Genomic DNA, 11,584 nt, shown 5'->3' with positions numbered 1-11,584 from the left:
TAGTGCCTGCTCACACATACTCGTCAGTAAGGTACTATTGCCAGTAACTAGCACCTGTCCAAGTTTAGGGTAAAATGTAAACTTCTATAAATAGAAGTTAGGGAGAAGAAAAGAGACATATTGTTTGGAGTGTAAGAAAAAATTTCCATAATAGAAAAGAAAATTTCTTGCATCTTCAATTTTTAAACTCGAGTTTACCACTTTGATTGAGATTTATAATAAGTTCTTAGATTTTGGATTACAAAGTCGGGTTAATATGATTTTGAGTTTTTTTCAGATTAATTATTTCCCTAAAAACAAGAAATTTAAGAACTTATTATAAATTTTTTAAAAATTACAAACAAATTCTTAGATAGTTAATTCTTTAAATTGTCAGCATATAATAAATTAAGATTAAATTAAGTTGAAAAGAAAAAAAAGTGATCATACCTTGAATATTATATATAATGTATTTAATATATATATATACATATATATATATATATTATATAATATTAGAATTCTGATTCGAGTTAGCTTAGGTTACTAGCTCCTCAACCCAAGTGCAACCCTGTTAAGATTGAGATTTTTCAACTCAAACGCAACCTTAAATGTAAAAAAGGTTGTCCAAGCTCGTGAAAAATTGGGTTTTGGACTTAGGTTGGGTTCAAGTTGAACTCCTAAGATTTATACAAGGTGATTGCTTTTTTAGAATGTTATCGCACAAATTGAATGCACTTTCTTCTTTTAAAAATGTTAGTGCTCAAATTGATGGTAAGTGTTGACAAAATTCAGTTGAATGTCTTCCTTGGGCACCATGTCTCATGACTTGTGCTTTGTTATATAGGGAAGAAAGAATAGGGGTGTAGGGAAAATTAGAAGAAAAGAACAAAGTTCTTTCATTTGGTAGAGAAAAGATAAGGAAAGAAAGGATAATAGAATAGATGAGTCATCATTCCTCTATAAATTTTCATCCATCCAAATATGGACAAGAGAGAGAGGGGCAGAAAAATGGAATGAACTGGTTGAACTTACTTGGTAAAAGTCCAACCGGTTGAACTTTTGGCATGAGAACATCATTTTTTTTTCCCTGAATGGGGTCTTTTTATTTATTTATTTTGTTTTATAAATATTCAAAAAGAGTACAATTACAATAGGAGACTAATCTCCTAACTCTGAAAAAGAAATTAACATTCCAATTCTAGCAAACAACCTATCTCAAAATAAGTACATTACAAGTCAAAAACAATCAAAAGATCAGCTATACTAATATTTAGAAATGTGATTACATCCCAAATAATAGCCTACACCACATGAGAAGCTTTGTTCTTGTATTCCTGTATGTAGCATAAATTCGTACTAGACCATAATTTCCAAATGGTAACTGGAAAAATACCATTTAAGATCTTGGATTTGAAAGACTTGGACACAGTATTCTGCAAAAACCAATCAACAATGTGATTCAGACTTGTAAACCTTTGATCCTAAATGTGCAACATATTAAAAATCCCTTTCCAAATCTTTGAAGCAAATCCATAATGACAAAACAAATGCTTATTTGAATCATCCACGGCAAAACAATTGTGACAAATTGATGTAACTTGTAGCCCTCTTTTTTGTAAATTCACAAAAGATAGGTTTTTGTTATGTAAAATGATGACAATACAAATACTAATCCGTGGTCTACATTTTTTCCAACACAATCTAGTCCATTTACACCTATTCCCAGTAACTCGACATGTATTCCAAGCTGCCTTCAATGAGAAGTTCCCATGTTTCCACTGAATTTGGTCACTTCCTGCATGAATACCAATCTGCCGAATAACATTCTTCATGTTATCAAAAAAGATTGCAGGTAAGTCCCGATTCCCTTGATGTATTAACACAGGTAAACTGACCTGTCTATCAAAACCTCTGAATCTATTTGCCACAAAACAACTGAATTAAGGACTGATCTTGACACCAAGGATCTGTCAACATCTTGAACTGTAAACCATCCCCAACCTAAAATTGGACATTGTTTAACAACATCTCTCTGACCCCCAAAATGTATTTCCAAATAGTTGAATCAGACACCTTAGGAATAACCAGCCAAAAACTTGTCTTAGTCAAGTACACTACCTTCAACCATTGTATCCAAAGTTTATCTTTTGCTGAATAAAATCCAAACACATGGTTAACTTTGCTGCAAAATCAATATCTCTGATCCTTCTAACATTGAAACCACCCTTTTCTGCAGGCAAAGTAACTTGACTCCATTTGATTTGAGCCGTCTTCTTAGTATTTAGTTTTCCATTCCACAAAAATTGTGTACATCATTTCTCCAACATATTAACAACAGCCCAAGGAACTTTAAAACCAAAAATCTAGTGATAAAGATAAGAAAATAACACTAATTTTATTAATTCCAACCTTCCAGTTATAGATAAATTTATAGTATTCCAATGCCCCAATCTAGCATCAACTTTATCAAGCAAACTCCTGTAATCTCCAGTTCTCAAAATGTTATTTGATAAAGGAAGTCCAAGATACCTGAATGGAAACTGCTCCACCTGAAACTTAAAAATTCTAGTTAATCTTCTTCTACCTCTCACAGCCTTAGAGAAGATGATAGAAATTTTCTCTTTATTCACCTGTAGCCCAAAAAAAATTCTTGAAGAAATTCAAAATGTCATCAATAGCTTTACGTGAAGCTAATTCAGCTTTCATAACCATAATCAAATCATCAGTATAGAAAACATGTGTGATGTTCAAGCCTGATTTGACCACCTCATTACATCTCTTAATCCTTCCATCCTCTATTGCCTTAGCTATAAGATTAGAAAAATATTCTATGACAAAGGAAAACAGGAGGGGAGACAAAGGGCACCCTTGTCTAAGGCCTTTGGAAGCTTGAAAATAACCTGTAGGAATACCATTGCAGAGCATAGAAAAGTTGGCTATTGTTATACACCCCGTAACCCATGTGATCCACTTCTTACTAAAGCCATGACTATAAAGAATCTTCTAAATAAATCCCCAATCCACTGTGTCATAAACCTTTTTAACACAAATCTTTAAAGCATAGTACTTAACCTATTAGCAAGCAATTTGGATATAATCTTATAAGTAATGTTGCACACAACAATGGGTCTATAATTTTCAATTTTGTCTTCATGGTTACTCTTAGGGATAGGAGTAAGAAAATTAGAATTAACTCCCTTTAGAAGAGTCCCATTATTAAAAAAAATGTATAACTCCATTCATAACATCTTTTCCAACAATATCTCAAATTTTTTGAAATAACCTAGCAGGGAAACCATTAGGACCAGGGGCTTTAGCTGGGTTGAATTGCATAACCACACTTTTTATTTCCTCAGTAGAGAAACAACTATCAATGTCAAACCTATCTTTTCGAGATAACTGAATTCTGGGATTAATAACCTTAGCATTTATATCTCCATTATCATTATATAAATCAGAATAATACTTAACTAACAATTCCTTAATTGTAGAAGGATTAGTGGACACTTCACCTGTAAAGTTCTCCAAGGCTGTAATTGCATTGTTGCTTCTCCTTTGCTTCACCACATTATGAAAAAAAAACTGTATATTTATCTCCCTCCTTGAGCCATTTCACTCTAGCCTTCAAAGCCCACATAATCTCTTCCAAGTCTAAACAATTCTGAAGTTTGCAGCTAGCTTCCTTTTCCTGATCAATCAACTCAGAATTTAATGGATCTTGCAAAATCACCATCTAAACATTATGGAACTCCTCCCTAGCTGGAAACACTTGCTTTGTAATAACCCCCTTCCTTTTATTCCATTCTTTTACAGCAACTTTAACTTCTCTAAGTTTTTTTTCTGCAAGACATGTAAAGGATTCCTTGTAACAACTATATTCCAAGCTGCAGAAACAACCCCTTTCACATCCTCCTAAAGACACCAAATTTTTAAGAATTTAAAAGGTTTCAGTGCTGCTGAAATTCCAAAATTCAAATGAACAACCAAACCATAGTGATCAAAGAGAGAAGCTAGAGTTAAAGTAACCTTAGCATCAGTAAACTTGTGTAGCCAGCTAGAATTAATCAAAACTCTATCAAGTTTAGCATTAATCCTAGACTGAACTCTTTGTTTGTTACACTAAGACCATTCTCCATTATTTATGGGCATCTCTTCCATACAAATATAAAAAATAACCCTATTAAATTCATCTAATAAATTCTGAGATACTCTCTTGGCACCCTTCTTCTCATGATTAGCCCTAACCATATTCCAGTCCCCCACAACAATCCAAGGACCTACAATCACAGTTTCATGATCTTTGAGAGACTTCAATAGATCTTTTCTATTTGCTGCCTTATTAGCAGTATAAATAGCAAAGATGTACACCACACTACCAGATAAAATGTGTTTTACATGAAACAACATTGCTTGAGAATCTTCCTTCAACAATACCATATCAAATATATCATGATTCCATCCAAACTAGATTTTCCCTAACATATTTGACTTATAATTGGCAAACCAAGACCATGACAAATTTTTTTCTGAATTCTACTAACCTTTCCCTCCTTAACTCTAATTTCAACAAGGACAGTTAAAGCAAAATTATTTTCTCTTATCCATTGCTTAACTTCCTTTTGTATTGGAGACCTATTAAGGCCTCTAACATTCTAAGCGCCCAACATTGAGAAGAATGAGGCAGTGAAGCACTGTAAGCTTACATACCCCTAGTCACTCTATCTGAAAGAGGCACCTGAGATTTCTTCCTTTGTTTGGACATCTTGCCATCTCCTGTAGCTTTTAATTTCAAAACACCCTCCTTGAATCCAGCAAGATCAACCATCTTATGCTTACTAGTTATTTGCTTCTCCTCATCTGAGACTGGATGAATAACTTGAATTGGAGTCACTTGACACACTGCCAAAGAATAGTTATCCTTTTGGAGATATACCTCTTCATTAATCACTTCATTGTTAACTTCTATAATTTGATCAACTTTCGTCTGAGTAATAACCCGCTCTTGGAATTCGACACTGCTTGTATCACATTTTGGTCCATCCCCATCTTCAACCTTTCTTTATACCGTGTCATCTTCAATATTCTTTCGCACATCAAATGCATTTGAAGTGATCACAGTCTTCGCAGGTTTATTCTGCACCACTCTCTCAGTAATTTTATCAACCACTAGGTCCTCACTTTCCTCCTCAATAATCTTACCATTTTGTTTAACCACCCATCTTTTTGTTTTCTTCTTGGGCTTGTTCTGTATAGTCTTCAAAACCTTCTGAGCACATTAAACTTCTATGTGATCCACTCTCTTGCATACACCACACACTATAGGTTTCCATTCATACTCCAGATCAAGAGTAAAATCACAACCATGAATATCTACAATCGTAGAGGTCAGTAACTCCTCATTGACATCCACCTCCACCATTACCCTCACAAACTATCCTTTATCTTTATGTATCTTAGGATCATCCTGTAGGGAAACATGCAAGTTTTAAAAACTTTCTGAGGGATTTTCATACATAGATCTTGATTAATCACATAGGGACAAGTTTTATGCAAAAATAAAATATGATGTATTATTCAATTAATAGATTGAATACTTACATCAAAGGTTTGAGTAAACCTTAGATCTCTCCTCTAAAGTGAATGTTCTCACTTTTTGTAAATCCCTTTGCTAGATGCCTTCTCATTGGATCTCCATCTTCTTGGTAATGGTCTTGCCTTTAGGAATCACCCATAAGCCTCCATGAATGACCTTGGAAAACTAAGCTTGTGGAAGCCAACATTAAATGAGAACACTAACCCTAAAAATCTAGAGAGAGAAAATATATCATTTCTTTTCTTCCAAAAATCTACCTTAAAATATATATGAACCTATGTATATATAGGCAGCATAAAAATAAGAAAAGGAAATAATAAATCCTTCTCAATCTCTAATTCATATATATCAAATCTAATAGGATTCCAATATCAAGTTGGGTTATGAGTGAGAATCCTATTGAGCTTATTATTTTCTTGGCTATAACGAATTAGTAATCGGCCTGGTCCATGGACCCAATTAAATTAATTCATTAATTAATTTCTACTCCACTAAAAGAAATTAATTGAACTCCAATTAAATAATAAATAACCTCTAAGTCAATGTTGCACTTTGACCCCTCTATGCATAATTAGTTATCGGATAAATAAAGCCATCAATCTGTCTACTTAATTAATATATTTATTTTGGTACCTTGGATTATTTCTGGCTCGATCACTATAAAATATTCGTTTGACAAAAATAATAATTTAAATAAACAAATAAATAATAAATCATTTTGTCTAAAAACACACGAAGGCCTTCGAATTTAATTTGTGATCAACCATAATCAATACAAAATAAATACAAGTAGCATTGATGCAAATATTGAGAATATAACCCTCTAACTATTAATTACATAACTACCCAAAGTGTCGGTTTAAGGATCCCGAAGTATCCGCCGAACAAATCAAAGTACTTATTAATTAATAAAAGAGTCTATGCTTCTCTCTCATGCTTAATAGTTAAATGCCATGACAGTGATAGGGAGCAGTTGCATACGAAGGCTCTCGCAATATATCTCAACCTAACACGGATCCAGTTCAAGTCTTAGTTAATAATGAGTCTATCTATAATTACCGACCATGAACAATTTATGATTACTATTTATATTCATGTATTGATCGCCATCACATACATATATAAATATCTCTTGTGATCAAGTGGACACTATCAATTCCATAATGAATCGAAATATAATATATTGAATTCACCAATTATATAAATCATAAATATTTTAGATATGTTAGGAATATACGTCACTATAATCCAAATAGGAATTTGCTATCACAGGACATATAAATACCAACAGCTCCTACTTGCCCTCATAGCCAATTCAAATTGCATCTAACTCTAATGTTATCCAGATGACGATCAAAACTATTGATCGATGACATTTTTCTTAATGGATCAACAAAGTTTTGGTCCAATGCAATATTTTAGCCACAAGTACATTTTATTGCCGGACAATATCATGTAGGACATGATACTTCCTTTCAATGTACCTTGTTCCTTTATGGAACCTTGGGTCATTAGTTTGGACTACTTCTACACTATTGTCGCAATATAGCTCGATATGCAGGCTAGTATGCTCCACAACCTCTAAATCAGTGAGATCAGACCAAAAAGGCTTCCTTTGCTACCTTTCAAGCTGCAATGTACTCCACCTTCAGGTTTGAGTCAGCAGTTGAAATCTGCTTAACAATCTACCAACTGATTTTCTTTCCATTGAGTGAATATACACTAAGTCATGAACCTCATAGTATCTATATTTGATTTAAAATCAGAATCAATAAACTTGACTGGGACCATATCATCACATCCATAAATGAGTATGAGATCATTGGTACTCCTAAGGTACTTAATGATATTTTTCACAATAGACTAATTATCAAGTTCGAGTATGGACTGGTATCTACTGACTATCCCTACCATGTAGCGGATGTCCTGTTTGGTATAGACCATGGCATATATGAGACTCCCATATGCCGAAGCATATTGTTTCAGTTTCATTTGCTCAATCTCCTCTGTCAGTCTTAGAAAACTACTTACTAGAGAAAGCAATCCATGCCAATAAAATAAGAACTCATTCTTTGAGTTTTGCATACCAAACCTGGTCAAAACTTTATTAATATAGGATTTGTTAAGATAAGCCTATTTTTCTTTTAACCCAATCTTGCAAAAGCTTGATCCTAGGAATATAGCTTACATCTTGAAAATCCTCCATTTAAAAGTAATTGAACAACTGCCTCTTTACTGATGACAAAACTTTCACGTTATTATAAATGAGTAGGATGGCATCAATATATATATAATTAGAAAAATAATGACATTACCCTGTACACATATTGTTCATTCACTAAGAAATCTTCTGGTATCTTTTTGTAGATTAACTTGCCTTCCATAGGTATCACCCTACTAGAAAGTTCTACAAGATCCTAGATTTTATTAGAATACATAGATTCATACTTTGATTTCATAGCAACTTGCCAAAATGATCTGTATCCATATCAGTTCATGATTCCGTGCAGCTTACTGGGTCCAACTCATGTTTAATAGGGATGTCCATAAAGGTCTCACCTTAAAACATGATTTTGTCAGATTGGATGATAATCCTCCCACTACAACAATGTACCGATGCAGGAATATGTGTATTAGATGATGCTAACGCATCAATAGGGAATTCATATATAATTCTTAATCTCTATAATAAATGTGTTCATTTGTGGTACATTTGGTACTTATACCATATTCTCTAACATTATGCTACTAGGTATGTGATTCATAATATGATCCTTCTATAGATAAATAGTGAGTGTAAATAATCAACTTTTATAATTGAGATCATAAAATAATCCATCCTAGTGCCTTTAGAGTAGCTATCATATCTATCATGCGTATAATCTGTTTCAAACTTACTTGTCCATATCAAGCACACATGTGCAAGACTATCTCATATGTGCATGTGATTCAAACAAAGATTTAGTTAAAAAAACACAGCTCAAAAGGTATCCTTGAGACAGACTAAGATGGAATGCAGTTCATAATATGCATCGATATCAATAAGGTTAAACTCTAAAATGAAAGAGATAATGTAGCATAACTGATCATAGATCTAACCATGTTTAAGCAGAATTCTGTTATTTCTATTTGACACCTCAATTCATTAAGCATCAATTGCAGAAAAATTGGTACACAACACCCTCATTGACCATATAGTCTTTGCACTATCCCAAGAAATACTTATATCCACGATCAGATCGAAGTGTTTTGATAAGTTTACCTAATATGTGCTCCACATCAGTCTTGACACTTTCGAAATATACCAAAAGTTTAAGACTTGTGTCGCATCAGGTAAATTTATCCAAAACGTGAGTAATCTTGCTTGGATGTTCGTAAGACCACACGTGTCTGTGTGTATCGACTCCAATTGTTCTTTATGTCTATTTCATTTAGATAATTAAGCCCTTAGAGTTATATATTCTTCAAAACAGGATTCACAAGTTTGGTTTAGGCTCCCCTACCTTACTAGGTAATAAACCTTCTTTGACCAATATTTAAATCTCATTTTGACTGATTACAACCCAAAAATAGACACTAAAAATACAATGAATCAGGAATAACAAATTTTCCCTTAACATTCAATCTAGAAGATGCAACATTAGTTTCTACATCTTGCAAATATTAAGAGCTTGTGGTTATAGTATATTGACTATCTTTCAATGCACCAGAAGCAATCGCACATCTAATCAATTTTATGAAACCAGTTTTACAAAATAACAACACAATTTTTATAAACCAAAAGTGAAACAAGAATTCGATTGCGTCTAACATCTGTGCATAAAGATAGTCCTCTAATACTAATATCCTCATACTCTCTAATTTTAGATGTAATATTCCCACTGACTTAGCTATAACCTTGGCATCAGGTCAAAAAAAAATATATATCCATATTATTAAGGCTGCTGGATTCCTGAAATCCTTGCAACAAATTGCAAACATGTTTAGTGGCTCCAGAATCTATCTATCAGGAATTAATAGATACAACCACAAAACATGACTCAATGATTAAATATACATTTTTCTATGCCACAGCGTTGCTTAGACAATTTGTCCTTTAGTGTCTTAGTTAGCCGCAAAAGAAACAGTTTCCTTCGCCCTCAACTTACACTGCCTTACTTCCTTTAACCTTTTGGATACCCATGTTTTGTGCTAGCCTAGTCCTATTATCATCCTTCTTTGTTCCTGTTATCATCCTTCTTCTTTCCTTTGCTTTTCCACTTAGGCCTAGAAGAAGATGGTATAGACTAGGTTAGATTGATAGGAACGCCTGTTACCAATTCTATAAGAATATCAGCGAGTATGAACTCTAACTGGTTCCTTATTTAGTTCACTCTAAAAGAATCAAATGAGTTTGGTAAGAAAGCAATAATCATGTCAACTTGAAATTTACCACCCGAATCAGCCTTATTGACCTCCAGTTAAATTTTTAAATAATAAACATTTTCCAAAATTTGATTTTTTATTGGAGATTCCTAGGCTATCTTGATGGTATTTAAATCTGACATAGTACTTAGGCATACGATCTATCTAATCTCAACAAAACATCTCATTAAGACTTAACATGATGCTTAAAACAAATAAAATAATACAAATGTTAGCTTTAGAGCGTATTCGAGATAAATTCTAGAATATTGCAACAAGTCATATCATTTGTCTTATTTTACTTATTAAAAGGATTAATGTCAAATTGGGTATCTTAAAGTAAAATGATTAGGTATAAGAGTAATAAATACATTTTGTACCCTTACGTTGTGAATAAAATATCTACGTTCCCTTTTCAGTCAATATAAATGAGGTCCAAATATATTGAACATGTTAGCAAGTAGATAAAATAGATTAGACATAATATCTGAATATAAATACATTCATACAATAAGCAAGGTGAATTATTTAATACTATCATGCATATTTAAAATTAAAATGAGTTTGTCGACCACATAATATAATAAATCTCAATAGAATAAGAATTCATTATCATTATTGGTGAACAATCTCTTTTAATTAATGGGGGTTCCTCAACTTTGTAGCATAATAAATCACACAATCAATATATCAATAACTTATCCTAATGGAGGAGTTCATTATTACTATTGTTGAGATTCATCTGCTATTAAGCGAGCACTTCCATCAAAATATCTGTGTGTCCTTTAACCATTGCACGAAAAATCGGATAACCAATATGCCAATAACTTATTCGGTTGGCGAAATTCATTATTGCTATTGGCAGGCAAATCCTATCATTTCCATATCTCGTAAGACAATGCCTTGTCTATCTATATGAAATGATTCCAGATTATGTTTAGCCATTCTAAAATCACCTAGTGTAGACCACTCCATTGGGGAGCTAATACTATTGATTTTAGATTGAGTGTGTTATTAATGCTCCAACGAAAAATAAAATATTAAATATCTTGTCATTATAATCTAAACTTTTTAAATCATGCATAGGGCCTATTTTTAAAGATCTAACTACAATGAACATTTAATATTTTTATTTTCATGAGACAACCATTCTTGTAATTTTTAGACTCTTCAAATCATGCGTGGGGTCTTAATTTTGAAAATCTAATTACAATAGTTATAATAACGAAAACCATGGGGTAATGTATAAAAATCCCCACTCCCACTCAATTTTTACTCATTCATAATTAGGGTTTTTAATTTATTCATTTATATGATATGATGCATGCAAAACGCCTTGATTTTAATCCAATTAAATTTAGAAAATATTTGGACATTAAATGATTTACTAATATTTAATTTGAGGCACACCTTTAAAAAATATAATAATTTTTCAAAAATAATTTTCCATTTCCCCCTAAGTGCCCTCTAATTAATTAGTAATCAAATCCAATTAATTTTTATAATTTAATTAATATAAATCAAGTCATTTAAATAAATATCATGGATCAAATGCATGAATAATAATTAATTAACAATTATATATTCCATGCATTTCATATATCA

This window comes from Cornus florida, unplaced genomic scaffold (assembly GCF_030987335.1).
Source record: "Cornus florida cultivar Cherokee Brave unplaced genomic scaffold, ASM3098733v1 CherokeeBrave_3.0.0_Hap2_Chr01, whole genome shotgun sequence".
NCBI lineage: Eukaryota > Viridiplantae > Streptophyta > Magnoliopsida > Cornales > Cornaceae > Cornus > Cornus florida.
This window is presented reverse-complemented; position numbering follows the sequence as displayed.